Source organism: Homalodisca vitripennis, unplaced genomic scaffold (genome assembly GCF_021130785.1).
Source record: "Homalodisca vitripennis isolate AUS2020 unplaced genomic scaffold, UT_GWSS_2.1 ScUCBcl_541;HRSCAF=2789, whole genome shotgun sequence".
Lineage (NCBI taxonomy): Eukaryota > Metazoa > Arthropoda > Insecta > Hemiptera > Cicadellidae > Homalodisca > Homalodisca vitripennis.
Genome location: NW_025776686.1, coordinates 53,283 through 77,309, shown reverse-complemented (window position 1 = coordinate 77,309; position 24,027 = coordinate 53,283). Strand labels below are relative to the sequence as shown.

The 24,027-nt window shown below is 35.9% G+C and overlaps 1 pseudogene; it reads right to left on the bottom strand.

The window, feature by feature from the left end:
• Positions 1-1,071: 1,071 nt before the first annotated feature.
• On the bottom strand, positions 1,072-5,358 carry LOC124370835 (annotated as a pseudogene).
• Between the last annotated feature and the right edge of the window lie 18,669 nt (positions 5,359-24,027).

Below are 24,027 nucleotides of genomic sequence, written 5' to 3'. Positions count from 1 at the left end.
ACGTCTTCCTCTTTTTTTGTTTTCAATGCACCAGAAATCACTTGAAGTTCCTCTCCACGATCATCACTATCGATTTCCATCACTATATTAAATAATTACGTAAAATGTAAACAACACAGCCCTAACTAACTAGAGTTACACAAACATAACCTCAAACACAGCGATAATGTCCAAGCAGAGTGACAGAACTGAACGCGAATGGCGGGCTTGTCACTGGTCACGTGACTAATGGTTGAATTGCCTCCTTTTTTTCCCTGTAGCAAACTTACTTAGCCCCCTTTTTTCCTGTACGCTGTTTTTTCATTAGCTAATTTGAAGGGACTAAGCTCGTTTCTTCCCTGTAATATTTTTATACAAGAAAAGCTATCAAGCGAATCTATCGAATGGCATCATAAACCAACTTTGAAAAAAATTAACTTAGCTCCTTTTTTCCTTGTACCCTTCAAATGTTAAGCGCAAGTGTTGGATTCATCCTATCAATCAAAGCAGAGAATACACGGGGACATTTTACACTCTTTTTGAAGAACTAAGGCTTGATAGTTGTAAGTTTATTAACTTTTTCAGAATGTCCATTGAATCCTTTGACAAACTCCATGATAAGTTGAAAAATGAAATTCAACATCAGAATACTAAAATGAGAAACTCTATTCCTTCAAGAGAAAGGCTTGCTCTAACATTGAGGTAAGTAGTAACTCAAAATATATACCTGACACTTTTCATTGATATTTCAAATGTAGGCCTACTGATCATTAGTGATTACATATTTTTGTAACATTTATTTATAATCTATAATAAATAAAACCAAAAGATTCTTACAACAATAAAACAAGAAGTCCAAGATTCCGAGATTTTTTTATCTATGATTTTGGAACTAATTTTTGAAACAACTTTTAGGTAAGTAGGTATTGAAAAGTGCAATTTTTTAGATATCATTTTAAAATGGTACAAATAGCCATTCAAGAAAGTGTAGAAAACAAATAAACGCACAAGTTATTTTTTGAATATTAATTTAATTTTTTTACATGTTACCTTGAAACCGAATACTTTAGATATGATAAAAACTTGATGTAACTAATTAATTAAAGTCATAACTGGCTTCTGAATAGGAGATTCAGCTGGAGAAGGGCTCGCCGATGGATAGATCTCTGGAGATGTGGTTGCTGACGTGTGGCCAAAATCTTGATAGTATTGTGCAATTTGTTGTTGATGTTCAAGTGGCTGTCCTTTCGAAGAGCGTGCCTGCTGGTGGTTTGAATCACTGTTATTGGGATTTTGTGGATTTTGATTTCGATTTTCGTGCAATTGATGAATTTGGGGATTGATGAATTTGGGGATTGATGAATTTGGGGTGGTTGTGGGATTGTTGTGATTGGAGGCTGTTATTTACGATGAATTGGTTGGGATAAGACAATTGGGAAGTGCGACATGATTGATACTGTGGAAAGGGATAGTTGTTCGGATAATAGGAAGATGTTGGCGGGGGAAGTAGTTTGAAGTTGAGCAGATTGTTTGCGTTTATTCTCTATTTTTTTTCATTACTTCCAAAACACCCATTTGGAATTCAAGAATTTCACTGTCATCGAACTTGTGCAAATGCGGCAGAAGTACTTGAATATATGAAATATGAGGACTTTGTTCTTCTAATGTTTTTATCATTTTGAGTTCAACCTCATCAGGCTGACGACGTCTTTTGTTTTCTCGTGGTTTGGGCTCCGTAAAGGTAGGCTTCTTGGGGGTAGTTGGGCTTCGGGTAGATTATTATCAGCTTTGTCTTCATTGTTGTCTGATCTAAATTCTAAACTTTCTGCAACTTCCCTTGACTGGTATAATTTATTTAAAAATTGCATCTGGTCAGCGTAGATGTATTTCTTAATATTATGGGCACTAGCTCAACTTTTCTTACACTCTGCTAGTTTCTTCTTCGACTTCGAGAATGCGTCCCGAAGATTGCCCCATCTCTTTATTACTTCTTTTCCTGAAACAATTAAATATAAATGTAGACCAGGACATTTGTACAAAAGAAACATCAACCTGGATTTTAAATAACAGGCTGAAATTTGGTGAAGATGGTAGGTATACCATCCTATACAACACACTCAAAGTATAAAAAAGCCACCGAGGACAACGACCGTGATTTAGGATATTATAAAATATCTGTGTGACGAAGCATCTTATTGTAGGAGGAATAGTTTGTTTCGCTTTAAATCTCAGGAAATCCATGTTGAAATGCAAGGCACCAGTGTCACGTCGATAACAAGATTTTTTTTATTGGATTTGGCAATCACATTTCTATATTCCTCTGGCGTAAAGATGGTTTCATGTTTGCGCAGGTTCTTTTCGATGATACCAAAATCTCGGTCTGAGTCCAGATATGTGTGTCCAACTTCTGGAAATTTGTGATCGATTAATTCAAATGTACCATTCTGCACCAGGTGTTGGTATAAGCAGATCTGTAAAAAAGTTTTTGTTTTAGCCACTGCATGAGTCAGACCAAATAATCAAATGATCTTTTGATATTAGGACTTCATCAAATTCCAATGCTATTAGAAATATCTTTACTCACCCTTCGCCGAGCAATGTTCACCACCTTTGTGCAAGCGTTGGCTAAAAATGGTGTTTGTTTGTTGTAGTCCAGCTTGTAGAACTCCACTAACAGCTTCTTCTTTTCATCGTGGGTAAGTTCACCACATTGAAATTGGCATGAGCAGACCCTTGCCTGAAAAAAAATCGCATAAGTATATTTTATACGATTCATTTCACAAATTAATATTTAAAAATATGATTTTTAAATTTTTTTTAACATTCTTGTATGATAATATAAGCTTACAGGAACAATAACTTTTGTACATTTTCATACAAATGTAAACTGAAGAGCTATTTTTACAGATATGCGATTTGCAGCGTAATCTTAGGTATTTTTTGCTCTATAAAATATATAAGTATAATCTAAATCGTTAGAGAAAATTTTATTTTAAAAATTAAAAAACTTATTTTTATGGGTGGTTTGCCCAAATTTGAAGAAAATCGGTGTGTGGTAGTCTTGGGTTAGTTTTTCCACATACATTTTTCAGCAGCAAGTGCTTATATCGAGATATCGAGACAATGGCGTTTAGAACGTTTTACAACTTACCTCGCCTGGTGGCAATTTTCCAGGGACAGGCTTCTTGTTTTTTGAAATATACGGCTCCCCGTGGTCCTTGGCATCTTTACGTACCTTACTCTTCCAACTTTGAACGTTAAGTTTACGTTTCTTACCACTTTTCACATGATTAACGTCGCCGGGCGGCCATGGCGCGGCGGTTAGAACGTTTTGTACCCACGCGGCGCGTGGCGTCTTCAAAACATACTTCAGTTCAGCAGACGATTTTTGTGGTACCAACCTAAAATATTTCAACATTAAATATACCGATGTGTAGAGGATGTCGTCTAGAACGTTTTACACTGAAAAACTCCACTTTGGATATTTTGTCGCTTGGAACGTTTTAACGCGGACCCATTCAAATGTTTTAAATACTGTTTCTGGCTTAAAGTAGTATTTTGTGTATTTTAAAGCAGTCAGTTGAGTTCGGCCTTTGTGCGAAAATTTAAATATAATAACCAAATTGATATATCAAAACATTAAGCATTAGACTGCATCAAAATATTAGACATCTTCCTTCTGTTCTTGAATCATTGCAAATCAGACTAGAAAATCTTAATCCAGACTTAGTAGTTCTCACCAAACATAAAGTGAGCTCAAGTCTAATAGGCCATATCAATATTCAAAATTATGGCATATAATCTTATTACACTAGAGAAAACTTCCAAGGAAGAGGTGTAATGATACTTGCAAAGAAAAACCTTTTAAAATTTAAGTCAGTAAATCTTAAAATAGTTTCAGAGCAGATGGAAGACAAAATTTTTGAAGTTTGTATGTTGGCATATGTAGAAAAGAATAGAAACATGCTGTTGTTGGGATTTTTTAGATCGCCAATTACTTTAAATTAGTGTATTTTTGTTAACAAACTAAATTTAATATTGGAAGCTCTATGTTCTAAATATAATGATATAATGATTATTGGAGATTTTAATATAGATATGACTAAGAATACATGTACTAGTAGGGAAGTAAGTAATATACTAACCAACTACGGCTGTTATTATCTTGTAGACTATCCAAACCGTTTAACAGAACAATAAGAAACTGTTATTGATAATGCTTTTACTAACATTGATATTTCATTAATAAAGATTAGTTGGACGTATGTATGCATAATGGAACCAACCCACAATGATGTCTAACTGAGAAAAAGAGGTTAAAAGTTTAGCGTGGGTTCCCCATTCCCAGTAACAAAGAAATATATTCCAGATGTGTTTAATAAACATATTAAAGGCTTTATTAAGTTGTTAAATAAAATACCACAGCAAGAAATATAATATTGGTTGATATATTAAGGAAATTGTTGGTTGGTTCCCCTATGCTTAAATTCAAATATAATATGATTTGAGCTTTATAACACAAGGGAACCAATTGATACAAATGTCTGTTATTATCCTGCAATCTTGTTTAATCTAAATAATTAAAGGTTTTTAAAAATACACCTCATTTTAAAAATAACTTTATTAAAAAATCTATTACTAAATAAAATTACATAATATCTATTTGTATTATTTTTTAGTGTGTGGAAAACGTTATAAACAATCAGTTACATCGTTGATGAAAGTTGGATCTTTTCATCCTCTCATACGTCATCACTAGTATTTATTTTTATAGTAGAACAAATTAAAAAAACTAGAACATAATGCTATATTCACTTAATTGATATTTTCCTCAGCCTCTAGTTCAAAATCCAGATTCGCATTGAAACCATCAATATCATCTTGTACGTTGGTGTCAGAGGAAAATTGTTTGTAAAATTCCTTCGCATCTGATGGGATTAAACTCATGATTGACTTGAGATCTTTTAACTTAGGCAATGAAATCCCTTTTCCATTGGGCCATAGGAGTGGTAAATTTTCTGCTAATCGCAAGTAGCACGTATTAGCTCCTACCTTCTTCTTTTTCTTTATATCAATTTCTTGTTGCAGTCCACCTAGACTTGTCCTTACAAATATTGAGAAAGGTTTATCTTTAAAGATTTCAAATTTCTCTGAACTTAAGCCATCCCAACTTTTATTCCATCTACATCTTCTTTCCTGTTTGTTATTTTCTTTTCTAAAATCTGATGTGCTAAAGAAGTCCTCTTTTTTTCCATTCTTGTTACAATAAACTTGTTCTTTCTCCTACAATTCTCCATCACACTTATGTAAATCTGAATCTGTGTACATTCTCTGTTGTGTCTTCAAGTGGCACTCGACATCCCCAAAACTCTGCGTCATTGGGAAGGTAAGAATGCCCTGGGAATCATGTACCTTAAGACAATGTTTTCCAAAGGTCGGGTGTAAGCTAAGGACATGTTTGAGGAGGAGAACTATTTTTATGCTCCTGTTCTGCCCCCCACATGAATCGGACCACAAGGTCAATTCCTTAATCCCAGGACAATTTTCCAAAATATGCCTCTTCAAACAAGAGCCAACCTCTTGAGTACCTCGGCCAGCAGTATTCTCCAGCCAAACATTAAAATTGACCTTTACCAGTTTTCCCCGAATGAATACCCAGATTATAAAGCATGATTTGTCGTTTATAGTAAATGACATTTGTCGGCAGACGAGGTAATGGTAGGGTTTTTTGAAGATCAAAAGACAGCGTTTGTTTTGATTCAAACAGTTTTTGCCGTTAGTAAGTCGTCTTGAAACTGAGCTCTTACTTCTTCGACTAATTTCAGATGAGCCTCATGTTTTATTTTTTAAATTTCATCTCTCTCTATATCACTGGTAGTTGAATTTTCCAGGGCATGTAGTGTGTCACAGGTACTGCAGGTGTCTTTCTGAAGTGGTTTCCGTTTTAGGTTAAAATCTGCATAAAATATTTGATTATATTTTGATTGGGACACAGGATGCTCTACTTCAGCCTTGTACAAACTGTACATACGTGGCAAATGTCATATCAGGCAGGGGGTATAACCAGCATGATTCTGTTGTCGTTCTACAGTAGTGGGACCTTGTATGCTGGAATTCTTTTTAATGTGGTTTTCGGACTTCTTCAATCCGTTTGTCTTCAATCTTGTTACTGCCACCCACATTTCCCCCTTTCATCTTTCACATTATCGTTTTTAAGCTTTTTAAGAGCTGTATTAATTCTTTTTGTGGACACTCTTAAGGTTTGTACGTACATATTCCTGCAAATAACAGTATTGATAATTGTATATTTTCCTTGTGTAAACTGTCTTTAGATAGATAGTTGTACTGTTGGTCTTTTTGTTTTTTTCTTCCTGTACTGATGCACAAATAAACATGTTTTGGGCATTATAGTCCCCAAATCATAAAATTTCTTAAAAGTGCTTTTTCTTACTTCAAGTGACACTTTCTCATTACACTTGCAAGCACAATGAAAATCCCCTGAAGTTTTTAGGGTACACAACTTTTCCTGTTTTGAGAAATGTATTTTTTTATTACTATTTTTCCTTTTTTTTTCTGATATCTCTAGATTGATGTGCATACTTTCTCTTCCTACCTTTCTTTGGTCTTCCTGAACTGTCAATTTCTTCAAAATCAGAACACTAGAAGAGCTATCATCTGTTATGCTAGGCGTTTCGTCTACTACTTCTGCTCTGTTGTTATCAATCTGGGGTTCAGCAATTACTTCGACTACTTGATCCTCAATGTTCGGTTCTTCAGTATTTAGTTCACCAACATTAATTAAATTATTTTGATTTCCCAGTAATTAGTGGGTCATCATCTTGCATACTCTGAAAAAAAAAACAGATTATTAGCTTCAGGGTCATAATAGGCAGTTTGCTAGTCTAATGGTTAGTGTCTTGGACTTAAGTTTAAGAGATCATGGATTTAATTACTTGGATGCTCAATCACATGCTGGGAGAATGAATGAGTTTTCTTTAAAACACATTTCAGTAAAACTTGAGTAAAAATATTACTTGGGTATAAAGTATACTTTAATAAATATTCATTTTCAACCATTTAATTTTAGACATAACATCTTTAAAATAAAAATCTTTAGTTGAGTTAGTAGTACAGCCGACTGATTTTCTGGTTATGATCTATTCATAAAAATACAACATTGACAGTAACCATAGCCTAAGAGCCGGAGCAAAGATATGTTACAAACGATCAATAATTTTAAGACATTAAGAGATCTCTACCAGATAACTGGAAGATTTTTTTACGGACCTGAAAAGAATTTATGTATGTTAAAATTTGTATTCCTTTTTCTTTTTCTTACCTCATGCTCTTCCATTTCCAGATGAGGAACAATATGAAAAGAGTTAAGATCATCTGGTGCATGGTTAGTTCCATTTTCTACCATCATTCTTCCAATATTATCTGTAATTTCAATAGCACCAGATAATTGAACACTATCACCATCATCTAATATTGAATCTGTTAGACTAGGTTCTTGTGATTTGCTGGTATCAAATGAAATATTTGGAAAGTCGTACACAATTTCCATTTTTTGAAATATCCAGGTAGCTTGTATCCTAGAACAGAACATAAAGTTGTAAATTGAAGTAGTTCAGATTAAAAAGAAGTATTTTGTCATTTTTGGCATAATTTCTAAATTAAGATAGTCATGAACATGAATAGTAGCTTACCAATCCTAATTATAATAATATAACCTAACAGCTTTTGCACGCTGACAATCGAAAAAAATTAGCAAATAGGCGATATTTTGAAACCTTTTATTTAGTATTTAATTTAGGCCTAGTATTGAACTAAAAAAATCCAATACCAAACAAAAAGTTTTGGTAACTATGCAGCAGTTGGTACTTGTGGAAAAATATATATTTTTAAACATTTTTCCATGTAAAATTACTTGCTGAACACGATTATAATGGTCTTTTTTGTCGGAAAACGCTGTTTAAATTCACTTAAATGCTACTTAAAAAGTACAGATTTCAATGATTGTAATCTGCTGCTTGGAACATTTAACGACTTTTCCGACAAAAAAGACCGTCATATTCATGTTCAGCAAGTAATTTTACATGGAAATTAGTAAAAAAATATTGATTTTTCCACAAGTACCAACTGCTGCATATATACCAAAAGTTCATAAATAAAGGCTAGGCCAGTTTTTGGTACGTAATACTGCAAGTAATGTGTAGAAAAAATCTTTCTGCCATTAACACCACTACCCTAAACTTTTGCCAGTTTTGTTAGCTATTGTTATAGGCTAGGTTATGTTCGAAATAAATTTGTATCTGTCCTTCAGATAAGTTTATACCAAATCTAAACTTACCAAATCAGGCATGTTATTTTCCAACATTTCATTGAGATCTACACCGTTTTTCTCCTTCATTCTGTGTAGGTTTATGTGATATAGGACTATCATTGCAGACATAGCTATGCTCTTGTTGTATATTTGTCGACTCCTGAAACAAAGGCAATTAATTATTTATTTTACTGGAAAATATTAATTTCATCTTATTTTAATGTATATTTATTATTATTATTACAATATTTCATTATAAATATAAGTAATTATTAGTCCAAGGCTCAAAAAACCTATTATTTAACCTAAAAAATTATGTGCTTACCTGATCAGTTTCCAATAACGTAGGATCATGATCTGGTTCAGAAGAATCAGGGGTTTGAACTTTTGCCATTTCCATAATTAACAAAGTTCTTCTCTTTATATCCATTTTGTAACACTTAGACACAATACAGACATAAAACAATCATTTATGTTACTCTATTATTATTGTATTGCAAGCAGGTTTATCTAACTTCAAACTTGGTTCCTGTATGCAAAACAGCTGATCAAGATGAAGACTACACAACAAAGAGAATCAAGTTGGTTGGTTCTGTTATGCATATTACAAAACCAGTCTCTGAATTTTGAAACAAAGAACCAAGCCACTTGGTTCCCTTATTCATAATATTGAATCCGACATACAGCATTTGATGTTTTTTCATGATTTTTTTTTTGCATTTGTAGTTTCAAAGCCAGTTAAAGTAAAAAAATCAGGGTATAAATTCTTTCAAGCTCTTCAAGATGGCGGTGATATCTCAATTTCCCAAAAATTGTTGGTTGGTTCCATTATGCATATATAGGTCCAGTTGGTATTAATACACAACTATCCGATCATGATGCTCAATTAATCGAAATCAATGTAGGTGCTCATGAGAACAAAAAAGAAAAAAATTTATTTTTCAATATTCTAGACATTTTTTCAGAAGAAAATATTTCAAATTTTCTGATAGCTCTGAGTAATGAATTATGGTTTGATGTATATACCTCTGATGTTTGTAATAAATTTGGAATGTTTAACAACATTTTCCTATATCACTTTAATATTTGTTTTCCCCCAAAAATTATTAGTTAGTAAAAATGTCAACCAACAATCTTGGATTACAGATGACCTGAAATTGGATAATGCTGACTTAATCACTCAAAGTAATTTGGCACGACTACCAAAAAAACAAAAATATGTAGGATAGCATAAAACAGAAAAACATTGAATTTAAAAGAAAAATATTACAAAACAAAAAAGCATTCCATGACCACAAAATTCTAACATAAAAAAAATGTAATTGGTGATATTTGGAAAATTATTAATAGAGAGGTTGGAAATAATGACGGAGAGCTTTACACTAATCCTGATAAAATAAGTGAACTTTTTCTTAATCATTTTACAAAAAATTAAAATTTACAAAAGAGCTTCCGCTCTCAAAACACCTCTGAGGCAGACCACAGTAATAGTAAGCTGTTCCGGTGCAAGGAAATTGATTACAAGACCCTAGATAATATCATTTTAAGTCTGAAAACAAATAAAGCTGTGGGTATGACGATGTACCATTAGCCATTATTAAAAAAGCTAAGACTCTCCTGTTACAACCACTATTGCACCTATTAAACTCCTAATTAATTACTGGGACATTTCCAAAACAATTAAAAATAGCTAAAATTATACCAATTCACATAAAAAATGTAAAAATGAGATGGATAGTTATCGTCCAACTGCCTTACTGCCAGCATTTTCAAAAATGTATGAACGCGCTATGTCAGACCAATTACTTGATTACTGAAAAAAATCAGTTGCTGGACTCTTTTCAACATGACTTCGGAAAAGGCAAGTCAGTCAAAACAGCAGCATTGGAATTCATAGAATCAGTAATAGATTCCATTGATAATTCAGAAAAAGGTCTGGATACTTTTGGATCTTAGCAAGGCATTTGACAGAATTTCACATGATTATCCATTCTTGGATTTATTCTGATTATCCATTGTTGTTAATATTAATGAATTTTATTATTTAATTTTTATTTATCATTATCATGACAGCTGCCAATTTAGCCCCTTTACAGCTACCTTGGTGGCAGGAAAATGTGTTAAGCTTTTATAGTTTATTTAATTAATGTTATGTAACTTGTCCTTATTTATGTTCTATTTATCTTTTTAGCCTTTATATGGGTTATGACCTCTCTACAGTCTTTCCCTTGTTACATTTATTGTTATCTAGTTTTAAGTATAAATGATTTACCCACCTGCTTGTGATTCCAATTTCTTTTGTTATATACAGTGTAATCTATATTTACCTACTTGACACCACCAAATACGAGCAGATGTCAATTCTTGCTTGAGGGCGATAACCGCAGCGTTTTTTGCCTCTTGTAAAAAAAAATTTTTTTGTTCGTCCACTCATGGGCCCAAGAGTATACAACAACAAAATATTGCAACAAAGAATTGGAGATGGCCAATGAAAGTACAACAAATTGGAAAAACTACCTAAGGGAGGTTTGTGTAAACTCCTTACTACACAACCCAATATAGATTGGTAGTCCAGGTTGTACTGTAGAAATTGATGAATCCTGTTCTCCAGGCGCAAACATCAAGTTGGGAGAGTATACCCACAACTGTGGGTTTTTGGTGGTATTTGTCGCGAGACTCTAGATTGCTTCTTGTATGCAATACCTGACAGAACAGCTGCAACATTGGAGTTTTGTATTAGACTCGATTTTGCCAGGTACGACAATTATTTCTGATTTATGGAGATCATACATGGTATACCAAATATGCCAGGTATGAATTTCCAGCACCTAACTGTTAATGACAGTGAAAATTTCGTCGACCTAGTTACTGGTGCTAACTCGCAGTCTGTTGAATGTATGTGGGCGTCTGCCAAACGCAGCAACAGGTGGGAATGTGGAACGAGCCGTAGTCACGTTGATTCCTATCTATGTGAGTTTATGTGGAGGAAGAGGAACAAAGACGTTGATTTGTGTGATGCCATTTGGAGGGATATCAATTGGTATTGGCCTCCAGAACAATAAGTTTTGCTCTCAATTACTTGAATTTTCTCATGAGTTATTTATACTTAGTTTTTCTTGTTCAATAAAGCGTGGTGAGTTGATCTGGGCTTGGACTTTGCAAGCTTGAGTTAATCTTTTTTTCTAAAAAAACAAACGGCGCAAAGCCCTGCGAAGCGGGCAAGCATCGCGTGATCTGAGTTTTGAATAGGCAAGCTGGGGTCTTTTGTGCTGGCCCTTAAACGAAAAAGACCCGAAACCTCTGTAACACTGCAGTCTACGTCAATGTTTAAAACCTCTGCAACACTGCAGTCCATGTCCATGCTTGAACCCTCTGTGAAACTGTAGGCCACGTCCATGCCTGAAGCCTCTGTGACACTGTAGTCCACGACCATGTTCGAAGTCTCTGTAACGCTGCAGTCCACGTCCGTGTTTGAAGCCTCTGTAACACTGCAGTCCACGTCCATGTCCGAAGCCTCTGTGAAACTGTAGTCCACGTCCATGCCTGAAGCCTCTGTGACACTGTAGTCCACGTCCATGTTCGAAGTCTCTGTAACGCTGCAGTCCACGTCCGTGTTTGAAGCCTCTGTAACACTGCAGTCCACGTCCATGTCCGAAGCCTCTGTGAAACTGTAGTTCACGTCCATGTTTGAACCCTCTGTGACACTGTAGCCTACGTCTATGTCCGTAGCCTCTGTACTAGTGACACTGTAGCCCAGTCCATGCCTGAATTCTCTGTAACACTGTAGCCTACGTCCATGCCTGAATTCTCTGTAACACTGTAGCCTACGTCTATGTCCGTAGCCTCTGTACTAGTGACACTGTAGTCCACGTCCATGCCTGAATTCTCTGTAACACTGTAGCCTACGTCCATGCCTGAATTCTCTGTAACACTGTAGCCTACGTCTATGTCCGTAGCCTCTGTACTAGTGACACTGTAGTCCACGTCCATGCCTGAATTCTCTGTAACACTGTAGCCTACGTCTATGTCCGTAGCCTCTGTACTAGTGACACTGTAGCCCACGTCCATGCCTGAATTCTCTGTAACACTGTAGCCTACGTCCATGCCTGAACCCTCTGTGACACTGTAGCCTACGTCTATGTTCGTAGAAGTGACACTGTAGTCCACGTCCATGCCTGAAGCCTCTGTAACACTGTAGCCCTCGTCCATGCCTGAAGCCTCTGTGACACTGTAGTCCACGTCCATGTTCGAAGTCTCTGTAACGCTGCAGTCCACGTCCGTGTTTGAAGCCTCTGTAACACTGCAGTCCACGTCCATGTCCGAAGCCTCTGTGAAACTGTAGTCCACGTCCATGTTTGAACCCTCTTTGACACTGTAGCCTACGTCTATGTCACTATAGCCTCGTCACTGATGTGGTGAGAATAACGAGGGTCGAGAATGGTGTACCAACACCCACACCAGGTCACATTTTGACCTTCGCCCTCCCTCACCCAACAGCCACGATTAGAGTAGGATACCTTTCTCTTCAAATTAAACCTTACTTCAGAAATCCCCAAAGATGTTTCAGATGCCAGCGTTTCGGACATTTGAGCAAAACATGCACCGGCTTAGAGACATGTAGCCGATGTGGTCAAAGTGGCCACAATGACAAAGATTGCACAAGCGGAGAAGAGCACTGTGTGAACTGTAAGGGCAAGCACTGTTCAAGCTCTCGCAGTTGCAAGATTTATTTGGAAGAGAAAGAGATATTAGTTAGTAACATTAGAAAAACTGTCTTTTGGCGACGCCCGTAGGGAGTATAGGAGACGACTTGGACAAACTGCAAGAAAAGACATCTCCTACTCTCAGGCCGCTTCTGCACCTCCAGCCCAGCCCGCACAGTGCTCCTCCTGCTCAGCTCTGGAGGGCATGGTGCGAGAACTCACTCAACAGGTCGCTGTCTTGGTGCAGCAGTTAAATGCCAAGGCCTTGCCGCAAACACAAGCGAGTAGTCATACGACTTCTGCCCCCGTAGCAAAGGGACCCCCGAAACAAACAGGAGCCATTCCCAGGCCAGTTTCTGTGTCTGTGGCACCCGCTAAAGGAAAAGAGCGACCATGTAACCATTCCAAAACGGCGGAGGAAAGGAAGTCTCTCCAAGAGAGACTTAAAACCCAAATCCGATCGAAAGCTCAGGCGAGATCAAAGGGAAGCACTGGTTCACCCCCCACTCCCTGCTCCTCTCAACTTTCCATAGTTGATGAGGATGAAATGGGAGATGACCTTCTGCTTCGATCAGAATTTCAAACAACTCAAGGTACATTTAAACTTAATAAAAATAAAAACAGACATAAAATTACATACAGTTAAACAAAACATGAACGAATTTAATATTATCAAATGGAATATTAATGGTTATCGCGGACATTTGGAAGATGTAAAACATCTTTTACAAACCAAAAAACCTCATGTAATTAGCAACCAAGAGACTAAACTCCACCCGGGATGCCAAACCCCTTTGAGGGGATTTGACATCTTTCGTGAAGATTTCTCTCACGAGGGGATTATCTGTGGTGGTGTTGCTCTATTCGTGGATGAATCCCTAGGTGCCTCTGAGGTGCCCCTCCACTCCAATCTCCAATGTGTTTGTGTGTTAATCCAAGTCCCGATTAAACTGTATATATGTACCGTCTACTTTCCACCAATCCCAGTCACCCTCTGTCAAGGTGATCTCGAGGCACTGATTGGCCAGTTACCGAAGCCTTTTCTTCTCCTAGGCGACTTCAATGCCCACCACAACATTGATTTAAAAATATCTGCCAGCTCTAAAGAAGAAATTTAAATTCTATCTAGTTTAAATATTCCCACCATGAATAGTTAATCTAAAAAGAACAACCTTTATATTAACCCAAATAAAACTAATTTTATCACTTTCTCCACTCGAAAAGGAAAATCATATAACCCAATAATAAAATTAGATGACCAAAACATTTCACAGGTCAGAAGCTCAAAATTTTTAGGTTTGGTAGTAGACCAACACCTAAGTTTAAGTTGGACACATCATGTAACAATGATATTTCCAAGAATATCATCTGGTTTGTATGCCCTTCGCAAAATGTCCTTTATATGCAGCTCAAAAACACTGAAAATAACTTATTTTGCATACATACATTCAATAATTTCATTTGGCATAAGCCTTTATGGTGGGACTACAAATAAAAATATGGACTCTATTTTAAAGACTCAAAAACAGGCCATAAGAATTATTTTAAGATTGGGTCAAGTTGTTCAGTTAAACAGCATTTTTCTTCATTAGGAATACTAACTGTCTATATATAGTCTTTACGTTTTTGAAACTACTGTTTTAAGCATAAAAGAAACATTTTATAACCATTTAAAACTAGGACACCATCATCAATATTCAACAAGAAACAAAAACAAGTTGTGCTTAGAAAAACATAATTTACAATTTTATTTCCAAAAACCCTCATACATGGGTGCAAAATTTTATAATCTGCTTTCTAGTATTCAATCAGAACCACATTTAAATAAATTTAAAGTCCTTCTGAAGCAGTTTTTAATAAAAAGAGCCCTCTATAGCCTGGAAGAGTTTTTTGAGCCGTGTATAATACTTACTTAACTTTCTTTAACTTAATTAGTCGCATTTAATATAGTCACATTAGCAAAAAATAAACAACTTTGATATTTTTATACACTTAACATATAAATAAATAAGACAATATTAACTAAATAAAAAGCTAACTAACAATTTTATATTAGATAACTGGCACTATATTTTTTATTATTCTATAAATATGTACATTATGTGACACAATAATTTTGACACTATACTATGTACAAATCCTGTACTGTCTTATGAATAAAGAAGTTTTGAATTAAATTGAATATTATTTATTTGACCCTTTGACTAAAGTTTTGTAGGTGTGAACAACAACGAGGAACGTAAACTCTTGCGTACTTTACTTGATAATGAGGAGAAATAAATTTAGGAAGAAGAAAGAGTTTATGAATTGTAGCTTTTGCTACATTGAATAGAGAGCTTTTGCGTCAACAATTATTTGAAGATTGTGAAGAGGCTTGTGCCAATATTGAAAATGTTCAGGAAGAGAAAATAGAACGCGAAGAACAAGATCAGTTAGATGATTTGGAACATAGTGATCGTAATACGGAAGAAAATGGAGAATAATAATTTATATAAAACTTGTTTTGGTAAAAAATAAGGTTCTTGGCCATCCAATTCCCCATAAGCACTGTGGGATTAGTTGATTTTGCACTGTTGAACGAAGCTCTCAGCGGATAGGCGCGATATTATCGTATCGTTTTCTTTGCCTCCTCGTCCTAATATCATCAAACCCTATTTGCTCTTAAAAAAAACTGGAATCTTTTGATTGGCATTGTTACTCGGAACATTTCTATGCCAAATCCATCTGAAGACCATAGGTCTTCTAAGTTTGTTCTTACCATTTGTTTGTTGAAGGTCTTACCATTCCTGCTAAAAGCAGTAATCCAAACATAGCGTTTATTTCTGTGCTATCAGTGTCTCTTGCATCTCTCTCCCTGTTATAGTTATTTAGATTCTTATCTATCCAAATATTAGTGTATTCAATAATTTTCTCAGTAAATTCACCCGGAAAATATAATTTCCAGGATTCTAATGGAGTCTTAACATTTTTGGCAGCTCCTTTTGGACATGGTAACTGAACATCACTTCTTTCAGCTGTAATTATGTTATGGCGCCTTATACGTCCACGCAGTGATTCCTTTGACATGTGGACATTCCACTGAGTTTCGTTGTCTCTTCCATAAATAACATTCCTTTGTCGCAAGTTGTTTATCTCATTATTTATATTTTCTTCATTTTAGTTCTTTCCTGAATCGTAATAACACTGTGTCTTTGTTCGTTTGATTCATTAGCCCTGCGCTACTCGCGTTATGTTTTGTTACGCCAATACTCGCATGGGCTACAGTTGTAGCCCACGACTTTTTTTTGTACAGTGACATCTAACTTTAGCACTGTTTTAGATATTTTTTATTATTTCCAACATATATTCTTACTTAAATTAATATTTCAATGTATTACACAACAACATTTTTAAATAAAAAAAATAAAATTGTAAAGTTGCGTTATTTTGTATTTTTCTGGTTTTGAAAATTGCCTATCTTTAACCCTAGACCGGTCGGGCAGATAAAAGTTCCTAGAATGGTCGGGCTGGGCCTGTGAGACCCAAAAATAATAATTCAAAAATTAATATTTTGTATACGTACATTTAATATATTACATTATAATATATAGCTACAGTAGAACCTCGGTTAACCGAGGTAATTGGGACCGAGGGTACCTCGGATACGGCGAACCTCGGATAACACGGAACGTAACCTAAAAATCGTCTACCGGGGCTAAAAATAGCTCAAGATATACTAAAAACATGAACAAAAGTTATTAAACTGAACTGTTGTTTAGTTTATTAGTACAAGAAATGTTATTAGTACGCAATAAAACGTGAGAGGAAACGGTAACACTCACAATACTAAACACTGTTTTAATATAACACTCAATTTATTGCACAACTGAATACGTATGATATAGGCTACACAATGTACAGAAGTTTAGTTACAGTACAGTATTCCTGTTTACAAAATTAAATCAAAGAAATGAAAATTAATTTACTGTACATTGTACAAAAATAAACAAAGTAAGCTAATCTTTTTTCCCAAAGAAATCAGTTATTGTTTTTATTTGACTTAGATTAGAGGATCTTAGCTAGCCGCCCTGTTGCGCCAGCGTCGCAGCCAAACTAAATCGTTTGTTGTTGCGGTTTCTTGTTGTTCAATGTATGGCCAGTGTGCTCCCTCGATCGTTCTTAGACCTTCTGTATGTGATATTTTCTCAGTCGCCCCCATCAGGTTTCATCGCTGTAAAAAAAAACTTTTTGTTTTACGTAACCGTAACGCAATCAAAAGGCAGCAGTTGGAATTGGTTAATGAAAATTAGTTTTTGGATTGAATGAATGGGCAACATTTAAACTAAAGTGTAACAAATATACTGTAGTTGTGTTAAAAAATTGATGTTGGATTATGTTTTTATGTTAAAAATTTTGCATAAAATAAAAAATAATCAAAAACTTACTTGTCATCATCTTCTGGTTGGTTGAGCATCTGGATAATCACGTCATCAGTTAGGCCTGATCCTCATCTCCATTGATCCATTCACTGATGTCCTCTGCACTGATGGGCTCAGCCACTGGAAGGTGGTTACAAAGATTCACAAGCTCTTCATTTTCAGGAGGACATGCTCTTGGGCTGGTTTTCAGGAGGCAGCTGTCTCTTGGCGGCTTGCCTTTTCAATTCCGAAAAGTTTGCGCCATGACCTTCTTATAGTGTCCTCCCTAACGTTATCCCAAGCTTCTGACACCCAGTAGACAACATCTTTCATTGTGATTAACTTGAGAGCATCAGTGACACCCAGGCCCGTCCTCTAGCTTCTCCAGTAGAATTTCTAAGCAGCCTCTTTTTGTAGTTTCGCTTAAAAGTTTCCTAGAACTCCCTGGTCTAGAGGCTGGATGAGGGCAGTAACGTTTGGAGGCAAAAATAAGGCTCTAATGCCATCGCTGACTAGCTCATCAGCATCTGGATGGGACCGAAGCGTTTGTCAAGAATAAGAAGGGCCTTGCGAGGGAGTTTTTTGTTCTCCAAGAAAGCTTCAACGACTGGAACGAATTCCTCAAAAAACCATTTGTTTGAAAATCCGCGAGTCCATCCATGCGTTTTTCTGGTTTGTGTATGTGCTGGGAAATGTGTCCACATTAGTATTTTTAAAAGCACGTGGCTTTTTTATACTTGCCTATTACAACTGGTTTGAGTTTCAAACTTCCTGCAGCATTGGCACATCCTAAAACTGTAACTCGATCTTTAGATTTCTTATACCCAGGAGCTGATGTTTCCTGCTGACTGGCTAAAGTTTTTGAGGGCAACATTCTGAAGTTAAGGCCTGTCTCATCACAGTTTGAATATTTGATCGGATGTAAGACCCTCACTCAAAATCAATTTTCTTATTTTTTCTTCAAAAACTGTCACATCAGTTTCATTACCTGAAAGTTTTTTCCCCAGATATATTAAGTTTGCCGCACTCCATAACGGTTCTTCCATCGCATTAACCACCCGGAACTAGCGGTAAAAGGTTCATCGCCATCGCCAAAAGATTTATGGAAATCTAGCGCTTTTGCCTGCAAAATAGGCCCACTTATTGGACTTCCCCTTGCTCTCATTTCCGAAAACCATAAGAATAAAGCCTCGGAAGTTTTTTCATACTCACACTTTTTAAACGTTTTTTCTCTCTGAATTGCAATTGGAATTTAAGCTCTGAGCACCCCATTTTTCTAACTCAGCCCCCTCTTCCTCCTCCAATCTCCGACGGTAACCTCACCAACACCCAAGTCTTTAGCGACTGTTCTTATTGACTCACCATTGTCCAGACGACGAATCGCATTTAGTTTAGTCTCTAAGGACACAACGACACGTTTGCGTTTAGCACTCATTTACACCTACTGTAACTGCACTTAAACACACAATAAAAAAACAGTGATAGACACTTGACTTGTAAAAGTAAACAAAGGACTGCCACTGAGACGAAATGGCGTCTTCGGGCAGACCGATGATGCACGAACACATCCGAGCTGAAGCTGTACACCAGGACAGCCCACTAGATGCGCAATAAGCTACGGAGTCGAATCGGGGTGGTGGGGAGAGCGAGTGGCTCAGTCGCGTCTCGGCATTGAAACAGTTTCGCATTGGTCCGGCGGCGAGCGGTGTCGGGTTACAACACCTGCAGCTGCTCTGGCGAGCGGTGTCGGGTGACAGTGCCGTATGCATTCGACAAAGATAAGCGCTAAGCTACGCAAATATTTGGCCGAGGAAACACAAACAGTTGCCAACAATTTACTGTACAGTAGTTTTTAACGCATTGCAGGCTAGCGTGCGTATTGCGATAAAAGGAGCACCCAAACGCTCATTACTGTACGTAGTTGTGCGTGTTTCTTTTGCTTTTTAAATAAAAAAAAATCGTCCGAGGACGGCCTCGGTTAACCCGGAGTCTCGGTTAAGCGAGGCTCGGTTAACCGAGGTTCTACTGTAGTACATTATCTCCTAGCAAGTATAAAAACAACAAAAAATTAAAAAGAAATTATATTGATTTTTAAATGAATTGATGATATAACATGTATTTTGTTGCATCAAACTGTAAACATTACAAATACAGGTTACTTTCTTATTTTGTAACTAATTTTAATATTTCTTTATACCTATATAGTGTAGAAGTAACTTGTTTCTTTACTTAAATGTAGAATATTTCAAAAAATTAGAGTAAATATAAGAAACTGGATATCGCTAAAACCTTTAGGTTTCTAGCAGTCACCGCACACCATTTCTGCGTGCGTCAGGCATAACCAAACTTTACAAGACTTGCAAAAATATTTTGTTTTTGTATCCTTGCACTTTAGACATCACGATAAACTGTCCACCCCCCACCAAACCATTTCCCTAATTCCTACCCAATCCCTTAAACTGCCTACCCTGTGTCCCTTCTCTTCGCACCAGGGTCTATTCTATGGTCTGCGTTTTTTTCTTTCTTTGTGCAGCCCTCGTGTTTTCTTACTCCTTTCCTATCCACGTTCTATCTTCTTTTTCCATTTTTCTCCGTAGCGGAGCGGCCTGCCCGGACGCTTTAAGGTTGGCGACCTTTCGTAGCCCTGAGCTGGTGCCAGACTATTGTCCGAACCTGGCACCTCACCCTTTCCAACCGAAAATTCCTAATCCTGCCCCGACTGGGTCGTGTTGTTGTTTGCTGGGAGTGCCGGAACTGCTACACAGATCCTCGAGCATGCCCGTGTTCGGGGCTGTGTAGTAGCAGAAGGCTGATGTGAGCTAGCTCTACCGAGGCATAACAATATGCATGAATCCTGGTGCCAGCCACTACGGTCCCTGGTCAGGAAGTGAGTAATGGACAGATATGTCGGAGATTTCTGTTGCCACATCGACTCCAACTTTTGTACGATTGTAGACTGTAACTATTTCTGGCTTTTTCAACTCCCCACTGTCTAGATCAATGGTTTGGTCATTGTGCATTGTCGAGAGTAGGACGACTGCCTTATTTTTCTTCGGGCAATAAGATACAAGAGTCTTTGTTTTGTGGTGTGCAAATATTGAGGAATTTAATTCTCCGCTTTTATTTGCCTTAAGATCTTCGGGTATGCCAATTGAAGGGTTGAGTGAAGAAAGGGGTAAGTCACATTTTGCCACTTTGAGGAAAAATGGACCTAAAGTTTTTTGTTATAACTTTTTATTTTTTTATTTAATTCAGCTCTGAAATACTGGCATTGGAGATGGGACATAGATACATTACATTTTTTGTGGCAACTCCTAGGTAAAAATTCAAATACTCCTTCCTACGAAATTTTCTAACTTGTGTCTATCACTTTACCCCTTTTTCCACTTAAAAGGGGGGTACTTTGGGAAATGGAAGGAAGGGGTTAAGTACTGTAAAATAATACAAAGATTATATTAATGTAAAAGCCAAGATCTTTATTTGTAAATGTTACCTTATGGAATACCTTTAGATAAGATTGTTGCACACACAACAAACTCTTTTAACAGTGTGTAAATACTACTTCTTATGAAAAATTGTAAACTCATCAGTCTTTTCGTGATTGGTACATAAAAACTGTAACTAAATATCTAGTTTTAAAATACAATAGGCTTCAATATCATTACTAATTTTTAAAAGCTTAAAAATGAACTTTAATTGGAGTAACACCCTTATCTCAATGATAAACTTTAAACTGTAACTAATTAGGCTACTCTTATTAAAAGGTAAATTTCTAAGTCTTTTCTTTTTGTATAAAAACGGTTAACTAATAATAACTAAAAACTTGTCTCATTCAAAAAGGCACCAAATTACTATTAATTGTTTAATGCTTGAAAGAAGTTAAAAAGAGAAACAGTGTCATTTTAAGTCGGTTCTTTCCTCAGCGATTAAAACTTTAACACAGTAAATAAATATCTGTTGTTAAATACAAAAACATTATATGTATTTATGCTTCTCTTGTAAGCTATTTTAAAAAAAACAATAAACTAAAGTCCTACTCTATAAAAAAATTATATCTTATTATTATTTTAAAAGGCTTGAAAATTAGGTTAAAGAGCTATAGTCTCTTTTTATTAATTAATCAGTTTTTCTCATTGGTTGCGATGTAAAACTCTTTTGTCAACTTTTCTTTACATCTGTTTCTTTCACTGGTCACTCATTTGTTTATCTGCCCCTTCCTCATTTTTCTTTCTGATTCTTTCTCCCGGTAACCTGTTTTCTTGTTCAAGCTTCGATTTACTCTCTGATAAAAACCACTTATATTATCGCCTTTAAACATATTTTAAGTTGTGTTTTAAAATTGTTGAGTTTCTCTTTGGGTTACAAGTCTCATACCGATTTTCGTTTACTTTCAATGTAAACATTCTTAAAAACACCGGATCGATCATTCTCCGTCTTTTTAGTTAGCTTTTGTGCCTTGTCTTTCCTGCTTTATCGAGGGACACCCTTTATTTAAATTGGTGTGTTTTCATCATAGGTATCTTAGTATAAGTAACAACGAATTCGTCAACCCTTATCCACTTTTATTCCGTCACGGAAATCTGACATTCTCTTCCAGAAAGATTCCTTTTTACTTTGGTTTTAGGCCCAGTCGTAGTGTAGTTTGTCAGCAAATCCTTTCAAAATCTCTAAAATGAGATGTACATGTCTACAACAAAGTTTTTCTTGGCTGATTTAGATATGATTTCTCTGTAACTGATTTGGCACATATACATTTTCGTGTTTTCTGAGTTCTTTTTCGGATGCGGACCAAAATCACGGTTCTGAATCCAAGTATAAGCTATGGCCAAAACTCCCGGAAATTTATGATCGATTATTTTGAACATTTTTTGGCCACTCATGTACTGATAAAGGTAGGAATCCAGTAAGAAGGGTTTTTATTTTGTCCTGTGACAAGAAATCCGACCATATAATTAATGTGGTCAAAAAAAATATATTAAGGTTGTATACTAGTTCGAATAAGGTGAGCAAGGAGCTTGCTCACGTCATTACTGCTCCGATTCGCAACATCTTCTGTCATGTGCCAAAAGTCAGTTTTTTTCTGTCTCTTTAGTAATATTATATGTACTCCTAGGTTATAAAAACCAAAGCTGTCTCAAGTAAAAATGCTTTTGACGTTGTTAATTTGGTTCTGTGGCATGGTTTGTTGACTAGTCTATCAGTCAATGTAATACTACACTTTTTTCAGTACTTTTGGCTTTTTTCCCAATTTCCCTTTTTCTGGTGAAGTGCAAATGTTCACTCTTATTATAGTTTTCTTGACGTTCTTCTGTATTTTCTCCTGCATCAACGTGTAGATACAGGTGTTCACTTCGTGGGGCGGATGTCAAACGACAAATTAAAATCTCTGTCTCGAATATTCTTCGGTATATATTTAAACTGACTTTTACTCTGAAACATTTAGGGTTTGTTTTCAAGATCATAATAAATCTAATATAATTAACTTATGCATGTTAGGAATTATTAAGCACTCGTGAAAGATACTTTTTGTAGGCGTTAACATTTCGAGAATAGTTCGAGGACTCTGAAGGGAAATGATTTTTATGGTGCTCTTGAATTGTTATCTTACAACATCAATAGGTACTTTGTGGAGGTCGGGACATATGAAAACCTCTTTTGGTTGGGGGAGCTGCACTGATTCAATCTTTCATTTTTTCTTGTGCTAATTCCAATTTTCGTTGTTTTTCCTATTTGAAAAAAGGAAACATAAAGGCTTTCTTGCAAACTCTTTTTATCGTCATTGTTCTTACGGACATAAAATTGGTCAAGGACTGACTTTTTTTTCTTTTTTTTAGAAAACGTTTTGCTTGGACCTATTCTACAGGCACAGCCAATCGTACGATAGATTTGAAACAAAAAATTATTTTTGTTGGCTGATACTCTTCTGTCCATTCACTGCTGAAATAATGATCTGATCACTGCCAGATACTATGTACTCCTCCTCTGCAAATCAAACAAACAAATTTGCAAAGGAAAAAGAATTATAGCATTGAAAACATAGTTTTTAATTCCGAGAATATTTATATCAGGCCGCTAAAGTTTTTATTGGACTCCACAGTTTAAGAGCGTACTGGAATATATTTAATTTACCTGGCCACACACAAACCAAATGTTGTTGTCTAGACCTAAGTGATTAACAGATCATGGAATATAAATGACAGGCTTAGCCTACTTCGGAGAATAAAAATTTCAGAGTAATCTGAAAAGTATACAAGAAATTGTTGGCATAGTTCAGTTTAGGAATCGTTTAATAGATTAAGGCCTAAAACGCTACTGTAACGAAACAATCAATTCATTTTACTTAAATAGTTTTATTCAAACACTATAATTGGGGATTTACTCCATAACTTTTACTTTTCAGGAATGGCAATTGCTATTCTAGATTTAGGACTGTGTTACTTAGGCCTAGGTCTAAATTGGTGTTAACCAAACTGCTTCTGGAAAAAGGACCTAATAACTCTAAATTAAGTATTATTGGTAGAAAAAATTTAAAAAAAATATATTGTTTTAGTAAAACATTGCTTTCCTTCAATAATGGCTCAACTAATCCCATTTACTTTATTGGTTTTCTACACCATTCTTC